This window comes from Sabethes cyaneus, chromosome 1 (genome assembly GCF_943734655.1).
Source record: "Sabethes cyaneus chromosome 1, idSabCyanKW18_F2, whole genome shotgun sequence".
NCBI classification, from domain to species: domain Eukaryota; kingdom Metazoa; phylum Arthropoda; class Insecta; order Diptera; family Culicidae; genus Sabethes; species Sabethes cyaneus.
In genome coordinates, this window is record NC_071353.1 from 14,079,210 (window position 1) to 14,097,198 (window position 17,989).

Here is a 17,989-nt window from a genome sequence, read left to right on the forward strand (position 1 = left end):
GATCTCTGTATCTCTTATTACCTTTCACCATCACTACCTCCCTCTCTCCGTCACTCACTCCTTCTCTCACACTCATTCATTCATTCTTTCATACTTCATTCGTACATTCATTCTCACACTCACTCACTCTCACTCGCTCACTCACTCTCACTCATTCATTCATTCACTCGTCATTCGTTTATTCATTCATTTGTTCGCTCACCACCTAATTCGAACACGCACTCACTCACTCGCTCATTCAGCACTCACTCTTGTGGTCGTGAAAGGATGGAAGGATGGAAGGATGGAAGATGCTGAGCTGGATAAGATACCCTGCGAGGGTGGCCGTGAGGAGATGGAAGCCGGTCGCCATCTCTGGATCGGTACACGTCTCGACAAGTGCAATGAAAGAGGAAGGTCTAGTAACATGGAGTAGCATTTAGTATAGAGAAAATCCTGCGAGGATGGCTATGAAGGAATGAACGTTATGATAACCGCCATCTCCGGATCGGTACATGTCTCGATAGGTCTACGGAGCAGTGTACAGACACAGCCTCCCCCAAAGTAATACTTAGGTAGTGGTGGTTTAGGTTAGGCGCCCGTAAGTTTTTTAGAGGGTCACTCACACTGTGCCACGTGATGTAAACATACATCATTAGTGTGCCTAACATCGAGCGTCACCTAAAAAAACTCAGTCATTCGCTCTCACACAATCCCAGATAAATCCATCAACTATGCCCGTCTGTAAAAATGAAATTCTGGAACCATACGGCCCATTTTGTACGCACATAGGGTACCGGAGGGTATTTTCTGCATGCTACTAAATTCAGCCTACAATCCTTTTCTTTTGCTGCGCTTTCTATGCCTCTATAACACAATACTGAAATGAATCCAGCACTCATAGGCTTTAATGTGCTATAATTATTTTCATAAAAATGTAAGTACCCTCTCTCGATGATGGTTTGGAAAACACAAAATTATGTTCACGTTTACTTATTCTAGAAATTAAACGGCTGTTAATACCGTGTCACAGAACAATTCTACTTCTTACTTTTATCAACGAGGAGTGCAAAAATTCCCTTCTCATATGAATATATAAATCAATTTTCGTTCCCTAGCTATAAATTCATCTTGTTGTTAATTACATCCAAAACATACTGAGGTCATCATTTACTTCTAGTACCGTTCTGATTCATACTTAGAACAGTCTCAAACTTCGAACACCTAGAATAAAATGCTCGCTAGTATCGCTAATATGACAAAATATTATGCATAATATATACCACCGGATAGAGGTCATCATTACGAACACGGTGGTATACAATAAGCATAGTATTTTATCATATCAGTGATACTAGCGAGCATTTTATTCTGAGTGTACGAAGTTTGAGACTGTTTTAAGTTTGAATCAGAACGGTATATTGAGTAAAAATTCATACTAAATTAATGGATCATTGAAGATAGCTGATTTCTGAGCGACAACCACTTGGCTCGTACATGGGCGATATACAACGATGTACACTAGCGCCAGAAGCAAGCTGCTGTCACTGCAAAGCCAGCTATCTTCAATGATCCATTATATTGCCGGTATGTAGGCAACACTTGATAAACACTGACACATAAACCATCTAGCTCCCTTTTGGCCTGCTGTTGAAATACAGCAATCCACGGAATGGGCCCTTGGCGATGCTGTTTGTTCATCGCAATTTCTCAGGTTTCTTCTAATAGATATAGCCTTTGATAAGTCTGAACAATCCCCTAAAAAACCACGTTGGGCGCACGCACAGTACCATCCATTGAGTTATTGGCGGAATTGCTTCATATCCCATATAGGCGCGTTCGGCCTGCTGGAAATACAAACTACACAGGCAACACAATAAAGATTGGACTAAAATAGTCGAAGCAACCTTATCATTTCTCGCTACTATAATTTAAATTTAATAGCGTTTTATGAAGATCAAAATGTGCCCAGATATTTAGTAAATGTTATCCAACCGATTGATATGAAAATCTTGTCTCGAATAAATATAGTTTCAACGTAACTCATGAATACTATTCAGGCTACCGCTTAATAGGCTGAAAATACCCACACGAACCCCAATTTAAATTTCCCTAATGTGTCACAGTCTTCTATTAAACATTCAAAGCCATGTGTATAACCATCTTGAGATATTACCCTTCTTTATCAACAGACTCCTTTGGTTATCGGATTATTAGAATACATGACAATTACGAAGCTAGTGCTACGATCCTACTAGCTCTTGCAGCACAACCCAGCCGAGATTCGAATATACGACGACTGGTTTGTTAGACCAGCATCGAACCTGGATTGGAAAAGTCAAAAACACTCACCAAATTGTAAGAAACTATTTACAAAAAACACCAATTTTCAACTGCCATCAACTACAGATTGCGCTGCTCGTAACCATAATGTTTCGGGGTTTAATTACCATCGGGTGCCAGTGCAAATGCAGTGCCAGATATGTTAGTTACACACCAAACGATGATGATAAGCTTTTGCTGTTCCACCTCCTGGCGCTAAGTTTGCTTTTCTCTGCGTTTAATTATACGATTTCATTTGCGGTAATATCGCTTGATGTCCGTCCTTGGCGAGTACCGGTATTGCTAGGAAACCGAGTCCGCTTAAGGCGCCACCGGTAGTTGTGGACTCCAAACCACTGCGAAATGTTCTTTTCAATACCTTTCGTACCAAAGGGTAGTGAATTCGAAAAGCAAATCTTTCATTCTAGATCTGAAAACATTTATAGTTCATAACTGAATACAGGTCAGGCAGTGATTGAAGAGACAATGTGGAAATGGTCTTCCAGTTGATTGCCTCCGTGATTTACTGCACTGTGATGATCTAATAGTTTCAATGGTTTCTTTCTTATTTGCATAATTGAATGCAAAATCTAGTTACAGCAATCCAAGTGCACCGAATTTAAAATAGCTTGGCTTTGAGACCGAATCTTGAATTGCAATTTGATTGCATAAATAAATAAAAAAAATTAAAAGGCAATGGATGGTGATTTCACGCTGTAAGGTACCTACCACTACAAGGAGGGTACGATCGCAGACGCGATCGGCTAAAAATAAATATTAAATAACTGTTCCTGCCTCCTCGAACCGCTCAAACGACGCAAGATTATTGTACGGGCTGCCGTTGGGCCGTGCAGTATTATACTGCCGTTAGAATATGTTCGACAAGAGCATGCTCGGTGGAATAAAACCAGAATAACATCGTACGGGAGGCGGAAATGTGGAACAAGTTCAGCTGCATTTGCTGCTGCTGTGTTCTCGAATATGAAACCAGATTTTCCTAATCCGTTACGATTTTACAGACGATGCAACGCGTTAGAATCAGTGCTATCCGTCGTTCGCCGTGTAAACGGACTGGCTTGGCTAGGATAAATTTACCTACTGGCTAGATTCGTGGACTCAATTGCACGGCTGCATAGCGTTGACCTTCATCGGCGGCATACGCGAAATAAATTGTTCGTGAGGTAATTTTAAACAAAGCCACCTGGCGTTTAAAAGCTAGTCCTAACCGTGATCAGTAAGAGTCACAAGATTGAATTGGGACACGGATCTGTTATTATCTCAAATAGTATCGCGGGCCAAAAACCTAACCTACACATAATTATAACCATAACTTAGTATAACTAATTAAGTTGAATCTTAAAGAAAAACTCATTGGACCTGATGTTCAAATCTTTTGATCAATGTTTTTGATTTTAATTATCAATCAAATTAATAAAACATATACAGTAAACAAATATATAAATAAACAAATTGTGCTTTAGTATGAAACGCATCCGATGGATTGCACAATTAATATTGTTTTGCAGTTTTCAGTTCTCTGCTCAACAAATTTCAGCACAAACAATTTCAGCGAGTAAACGAGAAAAATATGGAAAATATCATTTTTATTAAGCTGTACCTTATGCGACCTTCACAGATACGCGTATTTCGGCTACAACCTGATAATAGTTGAGAATAGTTCGGCTATAACTTGATAATACTACACAGTATATTAGGAGATAGTGGGAAACTGTTCTAGATTACCTTTGACAGCAACGAAAAGCGACTGTCATCCTGAGCTGTTCAACTCAGATTTATGCGCGAGAAAAAACTAATCCACAACCGATTGAGAAAAGATCGTAAGAGGGACTACAATAGTTGACATAACAGATTCAAAGTAAGGCACCGTGCGCTTCGTCTTCAGCATCTTAACAATGAACAAGTCAAGAAATAACAAGGGGAGGCCGTTAATGTTAATGAAACCTTTCACGTAAATTCTGGAGTTCCACAAGGAAGTCACCTTGGAACTTTGTTCTTCATTGTTTTAATGAACGATTTACCTGACTACGTCAATGATGCGTTCATCGTACTAGTGTACACCGATGATGCGAAAATGTTTTCCCGGTGAAGAACAGTATTGACGCTGCAAGCTGCAGGCTGACCGGGATAACTTTAAGACGTTTTGTGAAAGATATGGTTTGATGATTAATACTTCGAAATGTAGCGTTTTGACTTTCTCACACAAGCTAATTAATGTCATACAACACTACCGCATAGATTTCGGTTTACAACGATCGGTCACAATACGCGACCTGGGAGTGATTATGAACAATAAACTGACTTCATCGATGTAGTGATTTCGAAAGCCTTCTCATTTTTCGGTTTAGTAAAACGTTATGCAAAAGATTTTGATGATCCCTATACAATTGTGACACTGTATACAGCTCTGGTACGACCTAGTGTGGAATACGCAGAAATTGTTTGGACACCTCTGTATAGCATCCACAAACAGCAATTGGATCGTGTGAACGTGTAAATTCGCTAGACTGCAAACGCGAAATGAACGATCTGAAGGATCTCTTAACAGACCGTTTCTGCTCCCCATATCTTGAGTCAAGTAACGTTTAATGAAGGAAATACAAATACGAACCACGGCATGAATGAGCAGTAAAAAAATTTTTTTTTAATGTTCCGAATTGCTTTTTATATATATTTTACTAGACCCGACAAACTTCCTATTGCCAAAAATGAAACTGTGCTGTACATAAAACCTGGAGGCTACCCCCGCTTTATGAAAAAGTCTAAAAATTTTCGAATTCGATTAGTTTTTAAGTTACGCAATTTATGTTTCATTTGTGTGAGAGTCCTTATCCTCCTACCACAGGGGTGAGGGGTCTCAAACCATCATTTAAAAAAATCATGCCTCCAAAACCCCCCACATGCCAAATTTGGTTCCATTTGCTTGATTAGTTCTCGAGTTATGAGGAAATTTGTATTTCATTTGTATGGGGGCCCCCCCTCCTAAAAAGGGAGAGGGGCCCTAATGCATCATAGACAAAATTCATGCCTCCAAAAACACCCACATGCCAAATACGGTTTCATTTGATTAATTAGTTTTCGAGTTATGAAGAAATTTGTATTTCATTTGTATTCGAGCCCCCCCCCCCTCCTAAAATGGGGAGGGGTCTCAATTCACCATAGAAAAAATTTTTGTCTCCAAAAACCACATGTAAAATTTTGTTCCATTTGCTTGATTAGTTCTCTAGTTATGCAGAAACTTGTGTTTCATTTGGATGGGAGCCCTCCCTCTTAGTGGGGGAGGGGTCTCTAACCATCATAAGAACCTTCCTCGGCCCCAAAAATCCTACAATGCAAATTTTCACGCCTACATTCAAATTTTCACTCCGATCGGTTCAGTAGTTTTCGATTCTATAAGGAACATACCGACAGACAGAAATCCATTTTGATATGTATAGATAACTTATTAAATATGCGTCCTAGTGACAAACAATCTTCGAAGAAAATTTGTATTTTAACATAGTGAATAACTTTGTAGAACTCTCGAAAGCAATAAAAAAATCGTGTGCAAAATTATTGAGCCTAATTGATTTTCAAGTGCTCTTTTTTAACACATCATTATATTACGAAACCGGTAAGCGATAGATAGTTACTATATTCAGCAAAGTTGCTTATTTTAATGTATTCTGCAACATTTTGAAGAAAACTTTTTGGAAATTATTTAAAAAAAAATAAAAGTTCGGTCATTAGAGTGCAGAAAGATGTGCTATACTAAATAATATTATTAAACTTCTCCGAAGACCCTTGAACCCTTGAAAAATTACGCATTTTTTACCCAACAGCTAATGTCCGCACTTTTTCGAAACCGAAACCGAACCTCTGTATGCTGATGGAAGCGTTACTGTCTTATGTTACATTTTGTCATTTTTGATAGTATGACGTCATAAATCAATATAGGGTAAGGTGGGGCAAGACGGGTCACGGGGTAAGATAGGTCAGTTGCATTAGCATGTAAGTTTTAGCTGAATCCAAGCCAACGATTTTTTCATATAGTACCTGAAGTAATGTTCTCTTATAATCATCATAATTCGTAACTTATCTTTTACTCGTTTTCGATAGAAATATTTGAATGTAAAATCGCTTCATTTCTTACGCGATACATGAAACGATACAAAACGAGGCAGATCCAATATTTCTTCAGCAGAAAAAAAAGCAATATGTTTTCTGTGTGCTTTTATCATTTCTAAAACAACATAGTATAACAAAATTTGTTAGATACTACAAAAGTTTTAAATAAACTTATATTTTGTTCTACCAGCTCAATAGGGGCAAGATGGGTCACATTGATAAAGACTTGTGTGGCACCCTATGTTTGTCCATATATCTATATTTTTGAGTTTCTTTATTGTTGTTATTAAATAAGTGACTAGTTTTTAGCAGGCCCGGCATATATTTTATCCTCAAAACAGTTAATGCGGCAAAAGGTTAGTTTTCCGACATTTCACTTTTTGTTTGATATAATTATTTTGTTTTCCTTAATTTATTTTTGTCGCCAATTTTGAAATATATAAGCCGTTTTTCTGTAGCAACAATGAATAACGGGTTTCGATAAAAAAATTCGCTTTTTGTTATGTGACCTATTTTGCCCCGCCTTTTTGACCGTCTTGCCCCATACTTTTTAAGAACTTAAAACAAAAATAACATAGACTAATCTCAAGTTTTTAGTCTTGACCTTGAAATGCGGTCATACATATATATTAATATTTTTTTGAAACGATGGTTCTACAATTGATGCAGGGACGGTAGGGGAAAGAAAATGAAAATTTTTTGGTGAAGGAAGCGGAAGGGAAGGGAAGAGCGGAAAGGAAGGGGGGGGGGTATTGGTAGCTATGCTTGACAAGTAGTCATTTTGACTCCTACCTTTTGTCCAATGCTGGTAGGTGCATGAGTCGAACCAAGCTGTAATCTGAGATTACAACCGGATTCGAACCCACAACACCCTCCAGGGCATGTGGTTCGCTGGTACTTGTACCTTTGAACCATAGAGGCGCTGGACAAAAGGAGACCGCAAAATCCACTTCTCAAGGATAGCTACGCGTGTTGGTTGTGTTATCGACACATATTGTGCCGCTTCCTGCATCAATTGCAGATTACCACCGAGCGAGAAGTTTTAATCTAACTACTATTTACTTTTGGGACGACGACACTGTGCCGGCCCTTACGACTTGCAAGGTACTGCACGTGACGTTGTTCGTCTGTCAGCGTGTGTTAGCCGCGTTTCTCGGCGCGGGTTTCCGAAGGAAGGCTCCGTTCCTATGTAATAGACTAATCTCAAGTTTTTAGTCTTGACCTTGAAATGCGGTTAAAATGCGGTAAAATTGAATTCGTAGAAAAACGCACCGGGTACTTTCCTTAGGTGACCCGTCTTGCCCCACCAGGCCCTATATTTTAAAAATGTGAAATTAAAAAATTGTGTTTATATGAGGGTTGCACCGAATAGTAAAATTTAACGGGTGAATACAATTATTGCATTATTTGGTGAAACTAATATTCGTCTTAATATTCGGTCAAAAAAAAGGTTGAACTTTCATATTTCAAATTTTTTAACCTAACGTATGTTGGGTATGAATTATTTTAAATAGCATAGCATAGCATAGTTTGATCGCCCGTGAGTTGCCCGCGATTGATCTAGATCAGCTAAAATTGCACAAAGAACCAGAATGATGCTTGGGAGTAGCAGATCATTTTCAGTGTGCATTTTCTGGTGATCTAATTCTTTGTGATGATCAATAGCAAAGCTGGCCACGCCCATGCAGGTCAATTTGGGAGGGAAAGGAATGTTAGTCCGACACTTGCTGCTACTAGAGACTGAGGAATCCTCTGCATCATCCACAAGTGTCACAGGAAGGAGTTGTTGTTAGTAGAAACGAATTGATCTGGATCCACCGAGGCAGGGATCACTGTCATTCGAGCTGGCGTACGATTTGAGGACGTTTTTGGTTACGTGGCCCTAAAGAAACAGGTAGTGGAGATCTGACATACCGATATAGGAAAAAACTATGAGAAATCAGTTTACCGCACCGAAAGTTATGTGCTATCAACATATTCGATTCGTTCGAAATCGCGCGCGGTCAGTTATTAAATACCGATACACATTTGTTGCTATGCACGAAAGCTGCCCTGAGACAAACGGGTTTATTTTGGCAATTAAATCGAAAACATTGACTGCGCGAGATACCTCTTGGCATCCTTCGATCATAGAACTTGCTTAAGAAATAACGCGCGATGTTCCTAGGTAACCGATTTCACGATTAAAATGCAAGTTTATAAGATTTCAAAAAAGGTTGCGGTTTGTAAACTCACCATTGCTAAGTGTGCTCAAATGAATTCAAAATGACGTTCTAAAACAACCGCTGTCGGAAAAATGCAACGAGCGAGACACGATAGCAAACGATGCTAAATTACCATACGAAAAGATTCTCAGTATGTAAGCACCGATTGTATGAGACCAACCTGGATATTCGGAAATTTTTGTGTAAAGCCAGTAATTAAGAAAATTAAGATCAAAAATACAACTTTTTTATAAATGAAATATAATGGTAATGGTACTACATAATGAACCATAGTTTGAAAATTTATATCGAGAAATATTATGCACATGCGAGATTTACGGTGGCTTGATAACCTCGTGACAAACTTTAATTTATTATACCTAACCTGTAATTAAAAATCAGGCACAATGAAGTGTGATAAGCATTTCCTCCTATCAACACTAAAATGCAGAGATATAGCGCTCTGCACGCGTCTGTTAGAACCTTTTTTGTCAACCTCCCTGCACTGATTCTTTTATGCCAAAATACATGTGTATGACAAACAACGTTTAATGAAGAACAGTCCAAAAGTGCCGGAGTTATGACGAAACATACATTCATACTAACTTTCTTCGTCCCCCTACCTGACGATTCTTTCCCAGTCAACTCCCTCTTCTGGAATATTTGGTGCAATCCTTTTATACTAGAAAAACTCAAAAAACATTTGAAGACACTTTGCACCACCAGTAGTGTGTTTTTAAATATTTTCGCAAAAAGTAACAAATAGTAATATCAAAACTAAATAATTTTAGTAAAATCAGTTTTGAACTTTGAATATGATTTTCTCTTTTTCGGTTTTTGTATTTATGCTTCCAGCGACAGCTTAGCCAACCAGCCAATATCAACATCATCATCTTCAACGTAAACATACCGTCTAAGGTAAACCCAATATTATTCATTTAGGCACACACTCAGTGAGACGTGTACCGAATCGAAGAACCATCGACTCTCATGACCAATGCCTCGTCAGCCGTCACCGCCATCCTCGAAGATTTTCACGCTTAGTTGCCGACAATATTACAATTGTTCTGATTTCACCAAGTTCAAACATTCTTTCTCTGAAGTCGTCAGATTTGTTTCTATCTTTAGTCCTCTACGTAGGTTACCGAAAGCTTTTAAACTTTTGATAAACAACGATGCGTTGTAATCATCCTGCATCTTGGTACGCGAATATCAGATGCTCGCCTTGGGTTATAAGAATGCACGTCTCAACCGTATGATCTCACGTTTTCCGTTAGGCAGTTGGCGTCAGACCATTGTTTATTTTGAAAACCACGCACGTACAAGCCTACAGGATCTCCGATCAATTGCTCACCATTACATACACTGCCTCATGTTACTCGATCAAAGCCAAGAATAGGTCACATTGCCTTGTTTTGAATGAATTGAAATTGACTGAAAGAATTTTCTGCTGGTCTTTTACCAAAAATATAACTGACGCACAATATTTAAAATGAAGATCTATTATTGTTTACGGTGGTTAGATTACTATGAACTCGACAAAGTGCACACCTAACCATGAATTTCGTTTTTTACATTCAACATTCTTTTATGTCTGTTCTCGCCAACTCAAGGAGTATGCTTCTTGAATTCTGTCAGCAATAAAGAACATCACTGTATCATCCATAAACAGGTTCACGTCGGCAACAGTTGTCGTTTCTTTTATGTCGTTTAAATACAATATAAACAATAAATGGTCCTAGCACAGTGCCTTACGGAACACCAAACTTAAAACCGACTGGCTCAGACACCATCCCATTGCATGTTATCAACTGGCGTTAGGAACTTTTCAAATCTGCTTAGAACCATAGCTCCTATTCCAAATTTGCTTAACATTCTTATCAGTTTCACTCTTTCAATAGTCTCAAAAGCTTGCTGTTCGTCGAGGAGTTCATCTATTTTTTCCATCTTTTTTTCTGCGAACTTTTCGAATTAGAAACTTTGAGAAGTGGAACAATTAGTAATGTTTTCCACGCATTAGGAAATTCCCATTGTTCTAGTGATTTATTTACTATTGACAGCAACGGCTTTTTACGACTTCAAAGACATCCTATATTGCACGTGTGTTCACATACCCAACGCCGCCTCACTTAACTTTTTATATGCAGCAAATCATAATACACCTAATACAGTAATGACCCGATTTTGTCACCCCCAGGATAAATTTAGGGGTGACAAAAACGGGACAGTGACAAAATCGGGAATTTTTTCAATTTTTTTTTTGCAGATAACTTAGAACGAACTACATATATTTCTTTCTGATCACTTTTAGGACATTTCGCACTTCCATCTACCTCTCACATTTGGACATTTGTCACCTGTTCACAGCAGTCCCACAGGTATGAAAACACGCGTTTTTTAATTGCGCCGAAATGGTTGATTATACTGGTTAACTATGTTCATAGAAATTTCATAACGTGAAAAGCTCTTTCTTATGGTATGAACCATTCTTTGATTAATCCTCCTAAAAGTAAGATAGAAAATTTATTTTTCAAGCAGTAAGAGATAGAGCAAAACAATGTTCTACAAAATTTTTGAGAAGATTATTATAAAGAACTTTGCCAAAGAAAGTGACCTTCTAGCTATTATAGTTGTGGAGATAAGAAACAACTTTTGTGAAAACTCCACGATAATCAACACAGCTCTTTTCACAGTGTCTTAACACATTTGACATGTTTCAAAATGATTTTCAAACTAAGCTTTTGATAAACCAAAAGCGTGACAAAATCGGGTAAAAAACGTGACAAAATCGGGGGTGACAAAATCGGGTCAAAAACGTGACAAAATCGGGGGTGACAAAATCGGGGAGTGACAAAATCGGAGAGTGACAAAATCGGGTTACCACTGTATATTCATTTGAGAGAAGCCTAAAGACACCCGGATGCACTATTATTTGAATGGGCATTAGATTAGAGTAGCGCCAAACGGAGTAACACATGACAATGGGGGCAACCAGTTTGTACTTCAACAAGTATAATGCTGTTTGTATCTTTCTTTTCATCCACGTATGAACGTATTGAACTGCAGACACCAGCACGTTGATGCAAAGTCATGCTGATGACAAACTCTCACCTTATCTGCCGTCCGATACCTGGGTAATCTGAATCGCCTTTTCCTTTTATGGATATATCTACGTCATACGAAGTATACGTATGTATGTCTGAGTCTCAGAAAAACTAATTTAAAGTATAAAATTAAAATTATAATAACTACTCTTTCAAACAATCAAGTTCTCTTATTCCATTTTACATAAAATATTTTAAAAACTAATGGAGATCTCATTAGACTATGGGTAATGAAATGCTCACAAAAGTGTGAATCGACCACTTTAGTGAAACACAACTTAACGAACAAGCTAGAAGTAAACCATGCAAGAAATGGAATAATCTGTTTCCAATCATAAATAAAGAGGAACATATACCAATTCCGATCGGTTGATACAGCTGGTGACAAACCGCATATCACATCCCACTTACTGCTTCATTGCATTGAAATACATACAGACAGCCTGTCGTTCGTACGAATCGACACCGAATACAAGCAGCAACACTAACAGTGATCTTTTCCGTCAAGGTAAAAGAAAGTTTTGTGATAATTATAGAGTTATGCCTTTAAGCGTCGGTGATTGACATCACAGGAAGTCCGACGGAAAATGACAAAAATAATCCAAATCGGTTCGTTTTTTAACACAAAACACCCACGTGTACATCCGGATATTGGGACACAATTGAAGACTTTTGCTTAGATTGCAGCTATGAAATTGACGCTGCTGAACAAAGGTAATCCATCATCAATTACCAGCAAATATGACTTGATCAGACGATTCATTCATTTTTTCGGTCAACTCACGCCAGTGGCTAATAGCAAGGTGATGACGACAATACTACACACAGCAACGGTAGGTGCTCACAAATACGACCTCTACGCGGTGCTCAATTTCATTTGAATCCTCACTGAACGTTTGTACTGTGAGCCCGCTGTTTGCAATCAATGTTTGAACCAAAGCAACTAGGTCTCTTAGGTATAGGCTTGTGTAGGAGGCAATTCTACAGCTTGTTACCATTCTATTGCCATAACATGGTAATTACATTTTTACACTGCGCTTGACCGGTTTCTAATGAACATTTCTAATCTATTGTTTCAGCACCTGTTTTATTTTTTATTTGCTATCGCAAATCAACGCCTAATCGATTTTTGATACCTGTTGCCGCTGGCGTCGAGTACAGGTTCCAATTCGCACAAAACCCCGGCCGCCAATAATAAATAATCGCGTTTAATCTAACCAGCTACCAACTGACCATCAGCATATGCACCCTCAAAAAATCGACTTATCACTCCGGTTCGATAAGACACTGACTGCGCTTGTACTGTCATGTTATGACCGTCACGTTTTGTACAGCAATTTCAATCATGTATTCAACCTCAACGCGCAAGACACTTGTCATTCAATTCAGGCCGCTTTCGGTCGAACAAAGTATCATAACCATTATAGCAGCCATAGATTCGACGATCAATAATCGTTTGATATTGATTCGATCAATCGACAACACTCGAAAAGGAAGGTCGAAATAGAAACCACCACTTGAAACCATGGATCGAACTCACCCCGGAATGGAAGCCCTTGAAGCACGATCCTCGGCCCCGTGAAAAATGACTATTTTCGTACGAGCAGCATCACTGCACTACCACTTGTAAACGACATCGATATGAACGAGCACACGTAGAGCCGACTTAGAAGGATCACAACGCGATCGAACCGAACCTCAGCCCTGCTTAGAGCCGAGTAGTAGAGAGTACAACCTTGACTGGCTGCGAGGGCACCGACTCTGAACCTGGGACTGGTATATAAACGTGTATATTGCAATTGGTTTAACGTATCGGCACGAAAGCCGGACGGTGGCGATCACCGGAACAGACTAACGGGCAGCGTCCGTGTGAAGAGGAACGAAATGCGACAAAACACGATTGACATTTCGAATCTATTTGCAGTAAAAGCTTGAGCCAAGTGTAATCTGGTTTTATCTTTGATTTTGTGCCAAATAAAAATCACATTCGATCTGGAGACGCCATTGCGGACGGTTGTGCTGAGCGCTAGTTGCGGCTTACTTATCGAGTTTTTTTTCGGTTTATATAAAAACGTTCTCAATAGTCTTGAAAGTTGTCTTTTGTTAAATAGTGCATTTTTTAAAACCCATTAGTGATAGAACACGCCACAAAGAAAAGTAATTGAGTGTCCTCAAAATGGCGTCAGGTGGCGGGGGACCGGAGCCCCCCGACGAAAACGCTAGAAACGCAGAAAACAAAATGGACGACGAACACGAAACATACCTGTACACGAAAAATGATGAAGGCCCCTATAGGATTTATATAGAAATACTTAACAAAGCAAAGCCCATTAACAAGTTCTCGCTAGGAGCATTGCTGAGGAAAATTCCGGCATATCGAAATTCCATAGATGATATGAAGTACCTTGGAAGATCCAAAATTATTCTATTTTTCCGTTCTTGGATACAAGCAAATTCTCTCATTAAAGAAAAATCTCTCAACGAAAAAGGCTATATCGCATACATACCGCGCCATCTTGTCTGCATAACCGGAGTGATAAATGGAGTAGATTCTGACATCGACATAGAATACATCAAGCAGGAAATCGAAAGCAACGTTCAGGTGGAAAATGTATACAGACTAAATCGATGGGATCGAGAAAAAAATAAGAAGGAAGCCACAAATCGTGTAAGTGTGACGTTCAGAGCGCGAAACCTACCGGAGAAGATAAAGCTATTTGGAATCACGGCTAAGGTTCAACCGTTTGTGCGTAAAGCAGAATTGTGCTTTAACTGTCACCGTTATGGACACAAATCTGCAAATTGCAAGTCGAAGAAGAGATGTGAGAGATGCTCCCGAGTACATGACGAGAATTCCAGTCAGTGTCAGAACGACGTGAAATGTTTGCATTGCCGTAATTCCAACCATCGAAGCATAGATGAAGAATGCCCAGCACGAGAGCGTGAAGCTGGAATAAAGAAACTGATGGCTAGACAAAACCTTACATACGTGGAAGCAAGAGAGCTGGTAGCACCCGCTCTATCAAGCAACAGATACGAACTTTTGACATATGCTGATGACTATCCCACAATTTCGGAAAGTTTTGCCAAAATGACAGCGGGAAAGTATGGGTATAAGCAAATCGATAACAGCAACAAGACGAAGATTCAGAATAATACAACACAAGAACAAAATCACAACGCTGGAAAAAGGAAGAAGATTGATGAAGAAAATACAAAACTTGACAGCGCAGTTCCATCTACCTCCACAGTAACGACATCAACCACAAAGAAACAGACCGACGCGGCCCGCGGAACCGGTCTAGCTAACCCACATGCCACTACCTATACAGAGAGATTACAAGCGATGTATGAAAAAGGAAAGACGCATGCTCAAGAAGCTGCCTTTCGTAGCGTGCGAGGAGAACTCATGAACTTCTATACAGATCTGCTACAAATGCCTGAGGTTACTGAGGGAGTTAAAGAACAAATCAAAGCTTGCACAAGAAAACATTTTAAATTTGATTCTGTCATATTTTAGGTCTGCATATAAAATGGATGCCCACTTAGTAAAGTTTAACTCTAGTCTACTCGTGTTCTAAAAATGGCTCATTACAAACTGCTACAGTGTAACATTCAAAGCCTAACGAAAAATAAAGAAGAATTACAACGCGTTCTAACGGTGGGCGACTATTCAGCAGCCATAGTTTCAGAGACATGGACGAACGTGGAATTAGAAAACACTAGTAAGTATAATATTACTCGATACCAAAAATTTGTAAGATCTAGATCAGATAATTATGGTGGATGTGCCATCTTTTTAAAAAACAATTTTGGATATTCTGCAGTCAATCTACCAATAACATCTGAGCTCATGCAAACAATAGCAATTAAGGTTTATACATGGAATATGGTTCTAGTTTCAGTTTATATTAGTCCCTCAATTACCAAAACCGACTTAGAATTGGATATGAATAATCTATTATGTTATTTGAGACAATTCGATAGAGTTCTTATCGCGGGAGACTTCAACTCTCATCACATAGCATGGGGTAATGACTTCAACGACGTAAAGGGCAAAATAATCATGAACTTAATAAATGATCATAACATTATATTACTTAATGATGGATCAAAAACCTTTGTGCCGATCCAATTTAACAAAAAAAATACAGCAATAGACCTTACACTTTGTACACCAAACTTGTTCAATGAGTTTACGTGGAAAACTCTGAATGATAGTATTGGGAGCCATCACTTGTTAATAGAAATAGAATTTACTAAAACGGTAGCAGAAAGACCCCAATTTACGTATAATTACAAAAAAATCAAAGAGGATTTAAATCAGTTAGATGCGGGAGACATTACAGATATCGAGAATTTTCAAAAACAAGTTTCTGATATTCACCATAAAAACAGGATAAAAAACAGGCGCACCCCTAAGCATTGGTGGTCGGAAGAGCTCTCCAAAGCGTGGGATGAAAAGAAAAAGCTCGTAGTACCTTTAACAAATGTTCATCGATAGAAAATCTTATCGTATTCAAGAAAAAACAAGCAATATTTAATAAAATTAAAAAAGAAGCAAAAAGTAATAGTTTCCAAACTTTTGTACAAGAAATTAACCCTCTTATGAGCTCCAATGAATTGTGGCTCAAAATTGGAAAGTTGACTGGCAAACGAAAAAGAATTCAAACTAACAATCTCTTACAAGAGGATCCGGACTTGGCTGAAACCTTCCTCGCTAAGCATTTCGGTCCACATGAACCGTACTACAACTCCGCGTCGCGTTTTAGAATAAATTACGACCTATTAAATTTTGAAAAATTTAATAGCATAATTTGTAGGAAAAAGAAAAACAGTGCCCCTGGTAATGATAAGATCTCATATACATTACTCAAAGAATTAAAACCTGAAATCAAAGTCGGAATAATAAAACTATTGAATATAATATGGAAGGAATGCCACCTCCCATTGTCTCTAAAAACGATCAAAGTAGTTGCGTTACCGAAACCGAATAAAGATCAAGCTTCTATTGACGGTAAAAGACCTGTGTCATTAGTTCCTACACTAACTAAAATAATGAATTCAGCAGTATTAGACAAACTAACACAACATTTAAATGACCATAATTTGATACCGGACACATCTTTTGGCTTTCGTAAGGGTAGCTCAACTATCTCATGTACAAATTTCGTCATAAACGCAATTAAAATTAATAAAAGAGAAAAAATGTTAACAGCAATACTCTTCCTAGATCTCTCTAACGCTTTCAATGCCGTTAGAACAGATATACTAGAATGGGTTTTACACCATGCCCGGGTTCCTGAGGAAATTACACTGTGGATCGTTCAATTTCTTAGAAATAGAAAAATAATATTTGAAACCAATGATAATACCTTGTCGCGTTTGGTATCAAACGGTTTGCCACAAGGGGATGTATTATCTCCAACTTTATTCAATATGTATACAGCCACTCTGCATAAGATTTCAAGTGATGATACTATACTAGTACAGTATGCAGATGACTTCGGCCTCATAGTTAAAGCAAAAACGCTTGAAGCATTAAATCGAAAGCTTCAAGAAAAAGCAGACATTTTGACAAACGAGCTCACCGAACTGAACTTCAGTGTTAACCCCCAAAAAACAAAGATAATCTTGTTCCAAAACAGCAATAACATTCTATCGGTTAAAGTTAACGGTGAAGACATAGAAACAGTAAAATGTCATATGTATTTAGGCATAATCCTAGACCGATTCCTAAGTTTCGGTATCAACATTAAAAACATAAAACAGAAAATAATAGATCGATTAAACATGATAAAAGTCATAAGTGGCGTAAAACTCGGCGCTCACCCGGAGACTTTGATAAAAATATACTTAGCAATATTCCGAAGTGTAATAGAATATGGGTCACCGATTTACAACAATGCATCTAAAACCAATAAACAAATACTTAAAACGATAAATAATCAATGCTTACGTAAAATTACAGGATGTACTAAGACTACGCCAATCAATTCATTGTTAGCAATAGCAGCAACAGAACCGCTAGAAATTAGACACCACTTCGTTGCTTGTAAAGAAATAGCCAGGTACATATGTAACCAAAATATAATAGCTAAACAGTTGATAACGATTAGAGAACAAAATGTCACAGACCAGGTCACGTACTTAGAGTCCGTGTACTTAGAAGAGATCTCCACTTTTGATAAGATTTCGCCGTTAGTTGAAATGGGCAAAAACTCCTGCCAAGTTGAAATTAAAACACAATTACCA

The 17,989-nt window shown here is 38.3% G+C and overlaps 1 protein-coding gene across 4 annotated transcripts in view; it reads right to left on the minus strand.

The window, feature by feature from the left end:
* LOC128737044 (atlastin) overlaps nucleotides 1–17,989 on the minus strand; it is a 41,849-nt gene that overhangs the window by 16,085 nt on the left and 7,775 nt on the right. Inside the window, exon 1 of one of the 4 annotated variants that reach the window (XM_053831602.1) lies at nucleotides 13,275–13,573. The exons of the other annotated variants lie outside the window; for them this stretch is intronic. The gene's annotated coding sequence lies outside the window, so the exon portion shown is untranslated. Of the gene's footprint in view, nucleotides 1–13,274; nucleotides 13,574–17,989 lie in introns of those variants that run through there. 4 annotated transcript variants of the gene reach the window in all.